This window comes from Ipomoea nil, unplaced genomic scaffold (assembly GCF_001879475.1).
Source record: "Ipomoea nil cultivar Tokyo-kokei standard unplaced genomic scaffold, Asagao_1.1 scaffold2694, whole genome shotgun sequence".
NCBI classification, from domain to species: Eukaryota; Viridiplantae; Streptophyta; class Magnoliopsida; order Solanales; family Convolvulaceae; genus Ipomoea; species Ipomoea nil.
In genome coordinates, this window is record NW_017619122.1 from 1,872,595 (window position 1) to 1,891,596 (window position 19,002).

General features: G+C 37.5%; 1 long non-coding RNA gene across 1 annotated transcript; it reads left to right on the top strand.

The window, feature by feature from the left end:
• The first annotated feature begins 506 nt into the window (after nucleotides 1-506).
• LOC109155189 lies at nucleotides 507-2,394 on the top strand. Its single transcript, XR_002049869.1, has 3 exons — nucleotides 507-627; nucleotides 740-796; nucleotides 2,137-2,394. It is a non-coding gene; the product is annotated as an uncharacterized LOC109155189 (long non-coding RNA).
• Nucleotides 2,395-19,002: the final 16,608 nt, after the last annotated feature.

The window sequence follows — 19,002 nt, forward strand, 5'->3', positions numbered from 1 at the left end:
ATTTGATTCCTTATAGCCTCACTATTATTATTATTATTATTATTATTATTATTATTATTATTATTATTAATTATTATTATTGTTATTATTATTAATGATTAATTATTGATAATAAAAGTATATATTATTTTTTTTTTGTACAAAATCAAGTGGCGTAATACATATATTATTATTTCGAAAAATATATATATATTTTCTTCATTATATATATGTAGTATACGTATGTATGTATACTACTTGGGTACAAATAATTTTGCATACCAATATATATGTTACCGTGTATATATGTAGGTATATCTATCCAATATATTTTTTTTTTATATTAATCAAAAAGATTATTTTTTTAATGTGTTGGGATGTGATTAGGAGTTACATAAGTTACAAAAGTTAATGTTAATCAATCATAAATTATATTATTATTAGAATTAATGATTAATGATCAATGATGAGAGGAGATAACTCCCTTCTTATTCTTTTTCTCTCCCTCTTGGCCGATCATCATTTCATCAAGGAGAACAAAAATTTCCCTTGCTTCTTCTTTCTTCCCCATTCGGCAATTAAAAAAAAAAAAAAACAAACTTCTTCCATTTCTTTCCTTCAAGAATTGAAGTGGTTCCTTCCAGCTTAGTAAGACTTCTAAGTTTATTAATTTTATTTTATGAGTAGAATGGAAATAGGGTTGTAATATTTTTTTATGCGCTTATTGTGTTTATTATTGGATGATGATCATGGTCGATAGAAGAGGAGGATTTGAACAATCCAGGCTTAGAGTAATTGAGGACAATAAGCTTTCAAGGTAAGATTTATGTTTATCCAAAATTTATTTACCCCAAAGAAAATCATTTTTACTAAGAGTTTATGTGACTCATGATCCTTGTGAAAAATTATGTTTAATATCTGAATTATTTGTAATAGATAAAAATATGTTTGTATGGGATAATTCGTATGCGTATTGTATGTACATCTATTCGATTATTCGTAAATAGATAAGCATAGTTAGTGTACTGTGTTGTAAATATGAAAACATTAAGTTTGATATTTATGATGTGGGTTCATGCAAACATTAAAAAGTTGAGGTATGTATCTGCATATGTTAACTTTGGAAAATATAAGTTGATGTTTTTGTGGATTCTGTGCAAACTTGTATACATTATTTGTATATATTTGGTGAATAGACACATGCACGCAGTTTACTATATCGTATGGTAAAGGATAATTAAGTATACAGTTTCTTATATTGTATGTTCGTAAAGATTTTGTATATTTTGTGAATATTTGGTACATGGTATGTTAAGTGGTGTAATTAGAATAGTACTATCCATATATATATATATATATATATATATATATATATATATATATATATTCAAGTATGGTGGAGAGAACAAATTAATTGGTATTAAATTTATATTATAATTCACTTTGGTTATGGAGGATTTGTACCCGGATTTTCTTGTGAGTTTGGTCTCTCATGTTTGATGGTGGATTATTATTATATATCGGTGTGGGCCGGGTAGTTAATCCCACGATTGATTATGGATGTGGAGTCTACTTTACATGCCGGTGTGGGCCGGGTAGTTAATCCCACAGACTCCTCGAGTTCGTTCTGCCCATTGGTGTAGGTCTCCCATTGGGGGTATGCATACTTAAGGAATTGATCTCGGACCAACTGTGTGGGTCTCTGGTTGGTTTTTTTTTTGTCACTGGGGCCGAAGTAATGGCTCTTGCCTGGTATTTTTCCCTCCTCATTGACTTGGTGGTAAACAATGGATAAATATGAAAATGTCATAATATATTTATGATTGATGGAAATTGGTGGTAAATAAACGGTTAAATCTTATCCTATTATTGATAAAAGTGGTGAAACGTGGAGGTTGTGGAATTTTATGTGAAGTTAAATGATTATATAGCAAATTCTGGAATGTTATCTAGAATTATAAATTATATTTATTATATGATTGATTTGGTAATTGGTGATTAAATGTGGAGTAGTGTGATGAATTAATCTAAGGATAATATAACTAAGGGGTTAACGTGGAATTATGTGCTCCAAAGTGTTACATGTTATGTGCAAATATTTTACGGGGTGGAGTAAGTCTTATCCGCTGTTGTATGCTGAATTTGTCCCCTGCTTAGTTTCTTTTGCAGGTACACCTTGCATGACATTGGGAGCATGAGAGCGATTTATCCTTTAGAGATTTGGAGTTTTATTTTGTTAGAAAATTTAGAAGTTGTACCTAGACAATTGTATTATTTGAGTTATTAGACTAGTCTTAGTTTTTGGTTGTTTTTGGTAGTGTTGGTTTTAGCCTGTGCGTTTAGATATAGCTTGTATTGAAACGTGGCGGTAGCATCCCTTTTTCCTTGTTTTGTTTAGCTTCCGCAAGTAAATAACGAAATTTTAATCTAAGAAATGCCTTGTTATAAATTAATTTGGTTTTGGAAAATGGGGGTGTTATAGTAGCTTAGTCTAGTGGTAAGATGGGTGGTTGTGTTAGTGTTTGGCTAAGGTTTGAACCTTACTTAGCTCATATTAGTTAATTAATGGTTTTACTATTAAGTCTTGGTTAATTAACTAATCTATTATGGCCCGTTTGGTTCACGGAATAGGCCGGGAATGGCATAGCATTCCCAGTAATAGGCCTATTCCTTTGTTTGGTAACCATTTCTATTACCAGGAATAATATTCCTGGTAATAGCCTATTACCTCAAATAAGGTAATAGCTAATAGCTATTACTAGGGCCCCCCTGGTATTAGCCTATTACTGAACGCTCAGGAATAGATTTTAGAATCTATTTCCTTTTTTACCCCTTTCTTTAACCTAATTTTTTTTATCCTATATATAAATTTATCCTATTTCACCACCACCACCATCACCGCCGCTGCCACCACCATCACCATCGCCGCCGCCGCCGCCCCACCACTACCACCCCAGCACCAACACCGCCACCACCACGATCACCACCACCGCCACCACCATCACCGCCACCAAAACCACCACCCAGCACCACCACCACCACCACCGCCACAACCGTCGCCGCCACCACCACCGCCACCAGAACCACCACCCAGCAGCACCACCGCCACCACCACCGCCACAATCGTCGCCACCACCACCACCACCGCCACAACCGTCGCCGCCCCCACCACCACTACCACAACCGTCACCGTCAACCGTCACCACCACCACCGTCGCCCCCACCACTGCCACCGCTACCACCACCACCACCACCGCCACCACCACTATCACCACCACACCACCATCGCCACCACCACCACCGCCACCACCACCACCGCCACCACCACCACCGCCACAACCGTCGCCGCCCCACCACCACTACCACAACCGTCACCGTCAACCGTCAGCACCACCACCGTCGCCCCCACCACTGCCACCGCCACCACCACCACTACCACCCCAGCACCACCACCACCACCACCATCACCACCACCACCATCGCCACCACCACCGCCACCACCACCACCATCGCCACCATCACATATTTTTATAAGGGTATTTATGACTTTAAAATATATTTCATTTCTATTCCTTAAATCAACCAAACACTGTAATATAATTCCTAAAGTCTATTCCTTCCGCGAACCAAACAACAGAATACAATTCCTATTATATTCCTTGCCTATTCCATTCCTTATGGAATAACATTCCTATTACCTCAAAATTCATTCCGTGAACCAAACGTGCTGTTAGTGTTTAATGTTGTGATTAAGTTTCCAATAGAACACCTAGCCTAGATGGTTAATTAGACTTGGTGGGTAATTTAGGGAAAGATTGGAGTTTGAATCCCATTGTAAGTTTAATTAGTTTTAATTAGTACGTTTGTTAATAGTTGAAGGATCGATTTGATTCATAGGTTCCCATTTGGCTTATGAGTTGAGCCTAGCCTAAGTTGGCGTTGGTTTTGGTTGGATAAGCGAATGAGGTAACCCATGCTCTACAAAATCTATTTTGCTTACCTATTTGATGATTCTTGGATTCTACATGTGATTTTGCTATGAAATGTGAGTGTTTATGCATTGTCTTGTGGAAATGCATATCTGGAGCTTGTGTTTAGGGTTCATTTGTGCCATCGCTTGGCATTTCCTTTTATTCAAGTCATTTTGTTGTATTTGGTGAGATTTGGCATGTTTTGGACTTGAATTTGAGTTTGGAGATGAAAATCTGTGAAGTGTTGTATTGTGGTACAGGGATGTACCCGCGGGCGGAACGGCGGGTAGGCGTCCAACCCGCCGCCCACCCGCGGGGTACATTGGTCGGGCAGCCTGTACCCTCGGGCGGAACCGCGGGTAGAGGCCTACCCGTGGGCCTACCCGCGGGTATGTATTGTGGTGATGGCGGGGATTTGTTTCCCGTGATTCTTTTGACTTGGTATTTAGTCTTTGGACTTCCCGTTGTTCTTTTGTGGAACTATTTGAGTGTCTTCTTGATGTTTCGTATGTCTAGAACTATGTGGTAGGAATCCCTGTAGGTTTTGGTGTCGTGAATCGTGCTAAGTATTCAACATTGTGTTTCGTTGAACCGTGATGAGTCTTGTGTGTTCTTCGGAACTACCTTTGGTTTACCCGTTTGATGAGCATGCTAGTTCGGTGTTTAAATGCTAGCGTGCGTGTTGTTTGTACCTTCTTATTGGTTGAAGATAACTTGTGTTATTCATCGTTGTTGGTGTTGGGTTGTGACCCATTCCTTGATTGAGTATTGTGTCATATCTTCGTTGTGATCCGTTGATTGATTCCTGTTGTGGTGTGATGTGTGTGTGGCTTTACCAGGATTGCAGGATTAGTGGTATGGGACACTAATCACCAAGGTATTGCAGCGGTCCTCGTGGTGGTCGTGGCGTGATTATGGAGTTTGTGACCTGAGTGATGGGTTCACGTGATTCTTGGGTGGCATGTGTTGCCGTGTGTGTGTACGGTACCCTCGTTTACTATGAAATTGGTGGTCTCGTTGGTGGTCGTTGGTGGGGGACGACGGTCCCAGGAGGGAAAAGGTTGGACTAAGAAGTTCAGGGGTCCTGGAGGTAATGGTTGGAAGAAGATACAAGGTTGGGGGTAGCCATAAGGTTGGAACCGGGCATATGGAAGGCATATCAACTCGTGATGGGTGATGTCACGAGGGTTTGTGTAGCCGCTGTTGTGAGTTCTCTTCTTGTGACGTGTGTAGTCACAAGGGCATGTGTTGCCTAGGCATGTGTTGCCATCGGTCTTGTCTTTATCCTTTGTGTTGTGGTTATCCTTTGTGGTTTTGGGATGTGTTCCCGTATCCTTGTTGAGTGTGTTGAGTCTTGTGTTGACTATTGCTCTTGGTTTTGTACTTATATACTTATGTATTCCGTTTCGAAAATGGCTTTACAACTTATATCTTATCTATGTATGTTATTTCACATGTATTGGTGGGTTACCAGCATTATTCGCTGACCGGGCGTCGTCCCATGTTTTATTGTGTTCTTTCAGGTGATGTCTAGACGAGTACGCGGTCTTGTGCTTGCTAGTATAGCTTCTCCCTCTTTGTTTTGTAGCCTGTGTGCCAGTTTAGATGTAGCACTTTGAGACTATGGATTAGATGTAAACATTGCAGATGTTGCCGTAGCGTTCATCCTTTTGGTGAACGTGGCATAACATCCCGTGCTTTGGATTTATGTTTATCTAGTTATCTTTCAGTCTTCTGCTGTATTTTTTGTTTAGCTCTGTTATCTACATGTTTAAGGCTTTTAAATAGCATGTTTTTAGGGGGTGTTTCATACGCGCTCGTGGGCGAGGAGGCATCGCAAACTTCTACAACAACAACACGGTTACCAAAAAGACAACAAACAAGCAAATAACTGAAAGCAACACTCAGCTCACCGCGCCACCTAGAGTCCTAAACCTAACACTTAGATTCTTAAGGTCACTTTAGGGTCTCAAACCACACTTAGCCACTTAGAAGTCTAGAATTTATCCTCCTAGGCTCAAACCTAGGCTCTGATACCAACTGTAACACCCCCTGATTTTCCAAGCTAATTAAAACCTTAAATATGCAGATACCTAAACAAAACATCAAACACAGCGGAAAACTGAAAAAGGAATATATAAACTGGAAGTAAAAGGGGTGCTATGCCACGCTACGCTCATCCAGAGATGAACGCACATGCTAACATCTGCATATTTCAACATCTAAAACCATACATGTTCAAAGTACTAAGTCTAAACTGGGCTCACAGGCCACCAAACACAAGAAAGGAGCTACACTAGCTGGCACTAAACCGCGCTCTCATCTAAACATCACCTGAAAGAAATACATAAAAGATGGGACGACGCCCGGTCTGCGAATAATGCTGGTAACCCACCAATACATGTGAAATATCATACATAGATAAGATATATGTTTGTAAAGTCATTTGCGAAACGGAATACATATATATAAGTTCAAAACCAAGAGCAAAGGTCAACACAAGACTCAAAGCACTCACAACAAGATAAGAGAACACATCCCAAGACCACAAAGGACAACAACAACTCACAAGGACGGCTCAAGGTATAAACTATCATCACACAATAGATTAACACCCAACATGCACAACTCAAAAGAATAAGGACACAACCAATGGCAACACATGCCTAGGCAACACATGCCTTTGTGACAACACATGTCACAAGAAGAGAACTCACAACAACGGCTACACAAACCTTCGTGACATCACCCATCACGAATTGATATGCCTTCCTTATTCCTAGTTCCAACCTTATGGCTACCACCAACCTTATATCTAGTTCCAAAATTTACCTCCAGGACCCCTGTACACCAAGTCCAACCTTATTCCTCCGGGAACCATCGTTCCCCGTCCAACAGTCCCTCCAACAGAACCACCAATTTCATAGTACACGAGGGTACCGATCACACACACGGCAACACATGCCACCCAAGAAATACTTGAACCTTACACAAAGGTCACAACTCCATAATCACGTCATGGCCACCACGATAACCACTGCAATACCTTGGTGACTAGTGTCCCATACCTCTAATCGTGCAATCCAGGTAAAGCCACACACACATCACACCTCAACAGGAATCAATCAACGGATCACAACGAAGATATGAAACCATACTCAATCAAGGAATGGATCACAGTCCAACAACAACAACGATGAATAACACAAGTTATCATCAACCAATAAGAAGGTACAAACAACACTAGTGGTCAGTTCCATGGAAACATCTATCGTGTGGTTTAGCAACACCCATGGAAACATCATTTCCAACGTTGCTGCCATCAACTGGCATCTCAGAATGTGCAACAACGTTGCCGTTCCTACCATTAGAATGTGCACCATGAGCAACATTCGTGGATCCAACACTTTTGGAATCCATCGATTTGTTCATTATAAAAAATAAATTAGGTTTTAAGAGTGTTGGTGATAATGAACCAAAATCGATTTAATATCCCAAAAATAATATTTATATATATACACGAAAATATATATAAAATATTATTGGATATATAACCGAAATATATATATATATATATATATATATATATATATATATATATATATATATATATATACATATATATATATATATATATATACACACACACACACACAAATATGTATAAACCGGATCCAAAGGTTATATATACGAATATATCTACGAAAAAGATATACCAATATATATCAACCAAAATTGGAACTTATAATCCTCAGATTATAATTCCAATCCAACAAGAAAGAAGAAAGGATTTTTGCTTAGAGCATAATCCAAAACAAGAAAGAAGGAGATGAAGAAACATTAGTACAAGTTAGGCGAGATGCCTTTCTTTCATTAAAACCTTATTTGTCACCTCCCAAAAGTGCTAGGAGCGTTGAGGCCTAGGTTCCCCAAGATAAAACGTACAACGGTTCGACGTTTGAGCACCCAAACGAACGAACCCGGCGAACAAGAGCACGGGAGAACACAGTAGCAAGAAAGGAGTAGGAGCAGAGTTTTGAGAAGAAAAAGGTGCTTATCGTTGTGTGTTTTGTCTCTCTTGTTCTTCCCTTTCCGTTGTAAATCACTTGCTCCTCCTACCCCTTCTTATATATGAATTGGAGTACTAAATAGCATTTAGTTGGCATTCATGGCACGTTGCTAACATCTGAAACAGCTAGTCATTAGTGCAAATTTAATTCAAAATTTAAATTGGAATTAATACAGAGATTAATTCCGTAACGGACGAATTAAATCTCCAACTGTCCAGAAACGACTATGGTAGACCGAAGTTTCAGCCTTGCGCTGCTGCTCGGCCGCAACACACGAGAGTTCAACTCTCGTGCTGCTGCTCGACCAGCGCACGAGAGTTGCTCTCGTGGTGTTCTTGCCAACGCATGAGAGCAACTCTCGTGTTGCTCTCGGCCAGGTCGAACCCAGCTTTCAAGTGGCTAAAAAAATGATACCGACATTCGTGCCAATTTCTGGACGACATTCTTGCCCGCAAGTGCCGGCGCACACGAGTTCGGCCTTGAATCAAGCCTTTTAATTATGGATTAATATTGGACAATGTTGCATGTACTACAGTACGTACATTGCATGTGTTGTTCGCTTACGTCAATGAATATTACAATTAGAACCATAGAATAAAACAAAGTATCGGAAGGACACCAACAAATTGTTAAGTTGTTGACTATACAGGGCACTAACACAACTTAGAAAGAAACTCAGAGTGTTTATATGAAAAGAAATCATTCTTAATCATACACTTTTCGCTAATATGGTCTAGTGTGACACTCAAGGAATGAGAACTGATGGATATATTAGAAATGGGCTCGGGGTAAATTGACCCGAAGAAGAGGAGATGCAATCCGGGAGGCTAAGGTTGACCTTGGTTGGGGCAGCCACAGCCCGGGGGGTCTATGGTGAAGGGCGGCCTCGGTTGAGGTGTCCTCAGCCTCGGGCATGTGCACGCGGACCTGGTCAAAGGGGATACAACTGCCCATCATATTCTCATGGAGTTGTTGGATGAGGCTTTGTTATAAAAACATTCAATCTCTTGTCTAATCATTACATTTTCCTTGTAATTCTCCTACAAAATATTATCAATACAAGAATTATCTCCGCGACATATATTCCTTGTCTTTTATTACCGTATTATCCATTTACTTTATTATCGAGTTTAATAATTCGGGCTACCGCGGGTTAATTAAATCCATTGTTGGTGCTATTGTTGAGAGTTGACGTACATGCTCGAGCGTGCTCCATATTCCACTAGCTATGGAAAGGTCGATGTTCACCTCTCAGAACTCGAACGGCTATTGTAACACCTGTGCCTCCTATTAGGAATAAAAAGAGTAAACCTTTTACTAGTCAGATTCCAATTAGGAAACCTAGACCTATACATCTATTAGGAATAAAGCAAGTAGGCATTTACTATTCAGATTAGGATTAGGATTCTTGATTCTATAAATAGGGGATTAGAAAGCAATTAGAACCCTCACCACCCATAATTATATTACACAAAAATATTCCTCGGAGATCCCCCACCACCAAGCCTAGGGAGACTAATCGGATGGAAATCTTAGAGAAGACCCTTCATAGCCAAGGAATTTAATTAAGGCTAAGAGAAAACCCATGTCTCAACAAAACCTATTTTCCTTGCTATAATCTTCTACTTTGGCTCCCTGTTCTATACTTGTGTCTTGATGAAATCTTCTATGATAATTGTGATATGATCTTGATAATTGTTGTGGTGCTTTTATGTGTGATCTTGATGATCTTGATGATGATAAGAGGTTCTTGATAATTGTGTGATGTTCTTGATTAATCTTGATGTTCTTGATTTTTAAAAGATAAAACATGATTTTTTGATTTAAATATGATTAGAGCCCTAGGTTGAATCATGAATTTCGTATTGGGATTTTCTTGGTATATTTGGCTGGGAATTCGCATGCTCGGGTGATAATTATGTTTAGAAGTCATGTTAGGTTGTGTTCTACGTGATTGTTGCTTTTGATTCGTTAATTGCCTACGTGGTGTCGTTATTTGCGTTTAAAAGTGTCTAAGCATGGTTTCGGGTTCCACAAAGGATCCCGGGACGTTTATTTTGATAAAGAGTCAGTGGGGGGTAGGTGGGGGTAGGGGGACCCGCCACCTACCCGCTGCCTAAAGAAACACCACTGGCAGCGGGTAGCCGGCGAGCAGGCGGCTGTCCGCCGGGCACCCGCTGCCTGGAAATCTGTCGCCGGCGGGCAAGCCGGCGTGTGGCCATCCACCCACCGGCTACATGCTGTTCGTTGCCCACTTTGGGAGTTTGGCTTCCGCGTTTGATGTTCCCCAATCCCCGTGGTGTCCCAACGGACCCCGTTTGTCGTGCATGAGTCTAGTTTGATGTTTCGGGTGCCATTCGTAGGATAGAGGAGTCTTAGGTATTGCACGCTAGTTGAATCGGTAACCCGTTGGCCTAGGAGGAAGATGCCTGAACCCCTTAGGACTATTCTTAGCATGTGAATGATCACACATAAGTTTATTTATACGCCTCCCCCTCCCAATGTGCTAATACGTGCTACTATGTGTTATGTGATGTATGATACCCCAATTTGGTTGCGATCAAATTGGTTGTTCCTGACACTACAAGAAAAATCACGAATCGCGACGGAAACATCGCGACGAAATGTAATCCGTTGTCGATTTGCGATGGTTTTTGCTACGGAATGTGTTCCGTCACGCTTTTGCATCGGAAATGGTGACAGAATTCTATTCCGTAGGGATTTTTGGCTCAAAGTGAGAAAAAAAACTGAGAAATTTTGGTGCCCATATTTTGATGACGGATTTTGCGACAGAATTAAGTCTGTCACCACAACGGCGACGGAAAAGGCAACGACTGATGGTTCCATCGTCGTTTTGCGACAAAAATCGGCGACGATAATCAATTCTGTTGCGATATTTTGGGCAAAGTGGAAAATATTCTCATGTAATCTATGCACCAAGGAATTGACGACCGAAGCTGACGACGGAAATTGCGATGATTTTTTTTCTGTCGCGAAAATAATTAAAATTTGAAGTAAAGTTTATTTTTGCTACAAAAAGCGACGGTAGAATCAATTCCGTCGCCAATATGTTGATACATTGGCGACAGAAAATACGACGCCCTACATGTTTGTCGCGCTATGACGATGAAATCGACAACAGAAATTAATTTTGTTGCGATGTTTGGCTCAAGGACAGATTTAACGTTTGAGGTTGGCGACGGAACTTGCGATGATCGTTCTTTCCGTCACTAAAATATTTAATTTTTTAAGTAAATTTTATTTTTGCTACAGAATGAGATGAAGAAATCGATTCTGTCGCCAATATGTTCATACATTGGCGGTAGAAAATCCACGCCCCATATGTGTGTCGCATTATGGCAATGGAATCAGCAAATAAAATTAATTTTGTTGCGATGTTTGGCGCAAAGATAGATTTGAAGTTTGAGGTTAGTGACGGAACTTGAAAAGATCGTTCTTTCCGTCACTAAAATATTTATTTATGTTTTAAAGTAAAGTTTATTTTTGCTACAGAATGAGACAACGGAATCGATTCAGTTGCCAATATGTTAACACATTGGCGACAGAAAAAGCGACACCCCACATGTTCGTCGTGTTACAGCGATGGAGTCAACAACGGAAATTAATTTGGTTGCGATGTTTGATTGCACAAAGATATATTTGACTTTTGAGTTTGGCAACGGAACATGCGACGGTCGTTTTTTCCGTTGCAAGAATATTTAATTTTTCAAGTAAAATTTATAATTTTTTTATTGTCGAATTTTGCACTTAGACTTGGTATTACAATTTACTAGTAGTAAATTTTCAAATTTTAATTTAAAATTGAAATTGCATATGAATTATTAAAAATTATTAATCTTTTTAATTTTATATGTAAAAATGAAATATGAAGTTTATTTATTTATAACCTTTTTTGTTTAATAATTATATTGATTTGCTAAGATAAAGTTACGGACATAAATATTTGAAATTACAATAAGAATTGATATTTAAAATGGGTAATTACTAAAAATAATAAAATATATTAAATCATTAAAACAATGTATTTAAAATTTCAAAATTTTAATAATTCCTTAGTGAATTAAGTTGGTAGTTAAATTACAATTTGTGAAATCATCAAAATAAAAATTTGAGACTCTTTTTGGCAAAATATATAAAATAATTATATAACTGAAATTTAATTTGATTTAGCAAAATAATTATACTCGGACAATGAACTCATATGCTATAACTAAATTGCATAACTCTTTTGTCACTACTCCCTCCATCCTATTTTACTTGTTTTACTTTCCTTTTTAGTTTGTCACGAAATAGTGTTTTCTTCCCAAAATTGAACATAACTATTATTTTACATTTTCCAATTTGTCCTTTTGACTTGTTCAAATTTCTTGACAATTAATGAGACAAGTACAATTGTACTTTGTACAAATGACACCTACTTTTGAACGGCAAAATTTAAAAATTAGAAACATCTGTTTTGTTGCATTAATTAAAAACCATGCAAAAAAAATAAATGTGACAAGATATTATGGACATGTGGATTATTTCACAACATCAGTAAACTTATTACAGTAATTTCACTTTTAACAAATATTAAGTTGAGTTTTACTGTCTAATCAATACTGTATTAAGAAGATTTAAATTATTTTAATATGAAAAATTGTTACGATGTCATTTTTATTATCAATTATAACTATGTACAACAGTAATCATCTTTACTACTAGTTTTTATTACTAAAATTTAAAAAACTCTTTTTGATTATATCGAAAATAATCATTTTTATTTTATATTAATTATTTAACATTTAAAAATTATTCTAAACATTTACATATTTTAACTTGTTTGTTGGATATCAATTTTAACGCACAATATATGCATGATAACAATATATATAATCGTGCAAAGGGAACCATCGTCGTAGGGTTTTTAAAATTATTTTAAATATAAATACATATAATATGTTGGGGTTTGTAACCCACCGTATTATTATTATTATTATTATTATTATTATTATTATTATTATTATTATTATTATTATTATTATTATTTAACAAAACTTAAAATAATAAACCTGCGACGTCGGTTCCATAAAGAACCCACATCTTAGGTTTAATTTAGAAAAAAAAAAAAAAAACGACGTCGTATGATTAAGATAAAATATAATATATTTTTAAAAAATTTATATACATATGTGTTTTTTTTTTAAAAAAAAAAAATTATCATAAGGCATACAAATAAGTTATTTTCTTTTTTTTTTTTTTTCAAAATATTTGTTTATATATTTTTATGTTTTTATTGAATTTTAATAAGGTATATAACATTGGTTTTTAAAAAGATTTGATTTTATATTTTATTTTATTATATATATATATATATATATATATATATATATATATATATATATATATTTCTTATTTTATTTTTATTATATGGTATATAACATAGGTTAAAAAACATAAATCTTATATATTGTATAACATCATTTTATTATTCAAATTGATTAGAATTGATTTTATAACTTCAGTTATATATATTAAAAAATTCCCTCCAAACTTAAATCCAAAATTCCCCCAAGCTTAAATTCAAAACCTTCCAAAAATCTTACAATTTCTCCCAGACCTAAACCTAAACCAAAACCCTCTTCATCGATCGCCACAGGAACCCAAGTTGCTGCAGTCATCGCTGCTTGCCAACGCCTCCGTCACCATCAGCCGCCTTCCCCGTGAGCCGTCAGCCGCTGCATAGAGTCACTGGTCATCTTCTCCGATCGCCTCCGAGAAGGCCTTTGTAGAGTCTCCCCAGATCTGAACAGGTTCCCTCGCTCTCCTCTCATTTCTCCGTTTATTTTGTTTTCTTTTAGGTTTCTCTCTCGTTTGTGCTATTCTGGTGTATTATGTCGGTCGTCCAGTGGCCATGAATTTCTGCCGGCGTGGTCAGAATGTGCCGTCGTTTGTTGTCTCTCTGTTGCTTGTTGAGAAAATTAATTTGTTAGTGTAATAGGAGAATTACACTGTCGTCCCAAAAAAATTAATTATTTAACCTGTTAGTGTAAATGTGTAATAGGTGTCTACTCCTATATCTATTTGTATTGTAACCAGAACTGGAATTTGTAATGGGAATGTATATATATGGTTTTGTCAATGTTGCATTCTGAAGGTTTTATATGGATAACTCAGGTTCAGGTAGTTACTATATATCTTTGTTTAAGAGTTGATTATATATATATATATATATATATATATATATATATATATATATATATATATATATATATATATAATATATATTCCTCATGAATGCTTGAAATTGATTATGATTGTTACTGCAGATTGCACAACATAGTTTGTACGTTCTGCATGTCCTTGCATGATTGCTATTGATTTACAAGGAAAAGTATAATTCTAATTCTCCATTTGTGGCATCTATCATATCTTACAAATCCTCACTCAAAGCATAGATAATATACTTAAAATTTTCTTCTTAATTGCATGTAGGCTACAAACCTCTGATTTCAGCTTCCTTTCCATGCCATCTTATGATCAGACTGCATTTCCAAAGCTACCTACTAATGTAAGAGGTGCTGTTGTTAAGGTGATTGGCTGCAGTACAAATTAAAAATGGCAGTCAACATCTTCCAACACTAGACAATGTTAGAGAAACTTGAAATATGCATTATTAATTTGTGTGTATTTAGAAATTTAAATTATTAGTGAAAAAAAATTTGCCTTAGATAATTAGGAAATGTTGAGATTCTCAAACCGAACTAATGTATTTGACGGTAAATGGCTTAGAGCTCCATAAGTGTGTTTATTCGTATGTAATGCTTCTGTTTTCTCATGGAATTCAATCTTTAGCCTAGAAACATTTAAAATGTCCAGCCTCATTTTTGTTCTACTTAGCATAGTTGGATATTTAGTACATTTCACATTTCACATTATTTCCTTTTCTAGGGATTTGGAGGCTTTAAAATGTGATTGGTTCTACTTATTAGTGTATATATATATATATATATATATATATATATATATATATATATATATATATATATATATATATATATATATATATATATATATATATATATATATATATATATATATATATATATATATATATCAGTTACATCCTACAATTTTACTGCAATGTGTAATGTGAAATGAGTGTATATGCTTAAGATTCATTACTCGTGTGCTTTCTAATGTTAAATATTGTATGATTTATCTCTTAGCCTCTCATATCATATTAGATCGTAGTTGTTATAGTTTTTTTTTTTTTTTTTTTTTTTTTTTTTTTTTTTTTTTTTTTTTTTTGAAAAACGTAGTTGTTATAGCTTGTTTAAGGAAATAACTAATAAAAAAGGGATTAGGTTCAAGTAAATTTGTAAATTTATAATCTTTACATATAGAATAGTTAAGCTGTTTTCTTGACTTCTTCCCAAGAGTCTTAATCATTTTTTTTTTTTTTGAAATCAGGACTATGTTGCGGTTGGCAGGCATGATAAGAAAAGAAGAGTTTATAGGCTCATATGGTAGCATCATTTGTGGTCCAATTAATGCTAACATAATAGATTTTCTATGCTTCTTATGCAGCAAAGATTGGATCTTTTGAATGTGAGAGAGCTGGTACTTCATCATCACCCTCATCACAAGTGGATTAGACTTGATATTCATATTTTATGGATTATTATATTGTTGTTTAGACATGAATTTCATATTAAGTACACCATTAAATTTGTGAATTATAAAGCACTATTACTTTTATATTACAAATTATATTGTATTTTAGTTTTAATAGTGCTTTTGTTTATAAATATAATTGCATATTAACATTTTGTATACTCACCTTAGAATTTTAACATAATAATAATAATTACTGAAATATTAAAAAATTAATAATTTAGAAGAATAGCAACGAAATGTAATTTTAGCAATAGAATATTCGTTGTCGTTATGACGACGAAATTGGTGACGAGAAGATTACTGTCGCCCAAAATGCAATGAAATTGCGACAGTAATTAGTTTTATTACATTCTTACGATGAAATGTCGTGATGGAAAACAAACTTTGCGACAAAATATCTAGCGATGAAATTGCGACGACAGTTTGTTCTGTTGTTTTGTTACGACGGAATTTCGTGACGGAATACAAAATTTACAACGAAAAGGTTAGTGACGGAATCACGATGACAATTATTTCCGTTGTTATATTTCACGACGATGTGCGACGGAATATGAGTTTCGCGACGGAATATTTTCTCACACGATGGCGACGGAAGGAAAGATATCCGTTGCCAAAATCGCGACAGACTCACGACGGAATGATTTCCGTAGCCAACTTCACGACGGAAAATTCCGTTGCGGTTTTCTGTCGCTACCGCTCGTGACGGATTATTTCCGTCACGAAATGGAATACTACAAGCCTGGAGACTACAGAATGAATTCCGTCACGAAAATGCAAAATTCCGTTGCAAAACGCGATTCGCGACGGAATTTCTCGTTTTTGCGACGAAAAAATTCCGTTGCGAATCGAGATTTTTCTTGTATTGTGAGCTGCGGTTCAGAAGTTGGTTGCGGTCAAATTGGTTACTTATGAGCAGCGGTTCATTTTCTCGGCTGTGGTCAGTGACTCACTTCTTGGGCTGCGGTCCACATGGGCCTCGTGTGCTATGGTCCACCGACTGGACGCGCCAGGCAGTGTGTAGGGCCACTAGCCCGAGGAAGGCCATAGCCCACCAAATGAGTGATCAGGCGGTGTGTAGGGCTATGGTCGGCTGCGATCCACCGAGTGTATGGGCCAGCGGTGTGTAGGGTCGTAGTCTCCGAAGATCATCGCCCACCGAATGAGTCCCTCAGGCGGTGTGTAGGGCTTGATCTACTACGACCCACTGACTGAGTTCGTCAAGCGGTGTGTAGGTTCGTAGTCCCCTAAAGAGGATCACAGTCCACCGACTGAGCGCGTCAGCGGTGTGTAGGGCTGTGATCCGCCGTTGAAATCATCAACAGTCTATACTGTTGGTTGTGATCAACCCCTTCATGCTGCGGTATGAGGTAGGGTGCTGCGGGGCCGTGTTAGAGCTATATGTGTTAACCATCATGTGTGGGGCATGCGATTGGACTCGTGGCGCCACCAAAGTGTGCTTGTGTGACTTGAATGATGATTGAATGATGATGTGAATGATTTGAGAGTTAACTGTGACCTTAGATACATGTTCTTTATGATATTGTCTCTATATAACTGTTTATCGTTGTTTAATGTGCTTGTCCCTACTTGTCGAGTCTATTCCTAGTTTTAAAGCTAGAGTCTCCTAAATACATATCTTCATGCTTTAAAATGATTTTCATATATATATATATATATATATATATATATATATATATATATATATATATATATATATATATATATACCTATATTGTATTTCAACGCGTTGGAGTAGGTTACCAGCATCATTCGCTGAACAGATATATTTGGCTTTCAGGCACAGATGAGTAGACCCCGGAGCGCGCTAGAGATCCAAAGCGTAGAGTAGTTAGTCTCCCTTTCGGCCTGCGTGCCATGATTATGTATTGACATTGCTTTGAGGATATTTAGTTAGTTTAGCCTGTGCATCTGAGCTCTCCAGCTCAGATGTGGCATAGCACCCTGCAGTCTTATGTTTGGTTTTGAGATTTAATGAGAATTTTCTTTTATTATATAAGTTTTAAAAGTTTCAAAATTTCGGGGTGTTACAGATGGCATCAGAGCCTAAGTTTGACCCTAGGATAAGACTCTTAAGACCAGACTTTAGGACATTAGGCTTGAACTCTAGGAATTTAGGAACATAGGATTCAGGAACCTTAGGACGCGCGGTGAGATTGTGAGCCTACCTATCATCACATAATTTTCCCTCACTCTATCCTGCATTTAACTTAAAGAACCCCCCCTATGCTTACCATACCAAGGTAAGGGTGCAGCATACTGACTCATCATTACAATAAATGTTGGCCCTGAAAACCAGCAGCATGGCGCCAACAAAGAAATCAGTCAAGGACCCCACACTTCACGAAGAATGGATCCGAACCTTCAACAAAATCCTCGGGTTAGTGCAATGCCCAGAGGAACGCCGCGTAGGGATAACCTCATTCTACTTCAAACACGAGGCCGATCTTTGGCAAATCCACGAAGGACCCACTTATGGGCAACAACCGGGGGCTCAATTGGGAGTGCCTAGAAGCACGGCTACGAAAACGATTCCACCCCGCACACGTAAGGGCAACGATGTACTAGGAATTTCTCCACCTAAAACAAGGGATGGCCACCGTCAGGGAATACCACAAACAATTCCTCCAGCTGGCTCGTTTCGCACCCGAATTAGATCCTACAAGAGACAACCAAGATAAAGAAGTCTGTGACAGGCCACAAACTACGAAACCCAGAGGGCCCTAATTGTAAGCAAACCCCGAACCCTTAATGAAGCCTACACCAGTGTTGCCGACCTCTATCGAATCCAACTTCTACAATGGGAAATTCAGGAACAATCCCGAAACTCTTATGTTTGGTTTTGAGATTTAATTAGAATTTACCTTTATTATATAAGTTTTAAATGTTTCAAAATTTTGGGGTGTTACAGCCAAGGCCGACTACGAGCGATCCACCAATGGAGGCGTTCACATTACTAACTCGCCTCGGGGAGGAGCTCTAAAGAGGTGTCAACCCCCTCAACCTTATGCCGAACCATCTCAAAGGGGCCGACCTTTATGGCACCACTTCTAAGGATAGACGGGGGAGGTCAACTCACCTCGACCACCGAATAGGCATGGAGGAGGTGGTGCTAGCTAGGACGAGCTAAAACATCAAATGGAGAATGGAGGGCTGCCAGCTCGCACCAAGTCTACCTTGGGACGACTAAGTTTCTACGTACCGCCCGTGACCACATATGACCCAGGTCAACCGCAAATTATCCACCCATGGAGGCATCCTCCTCACGAAAGACCAGAAGGTAG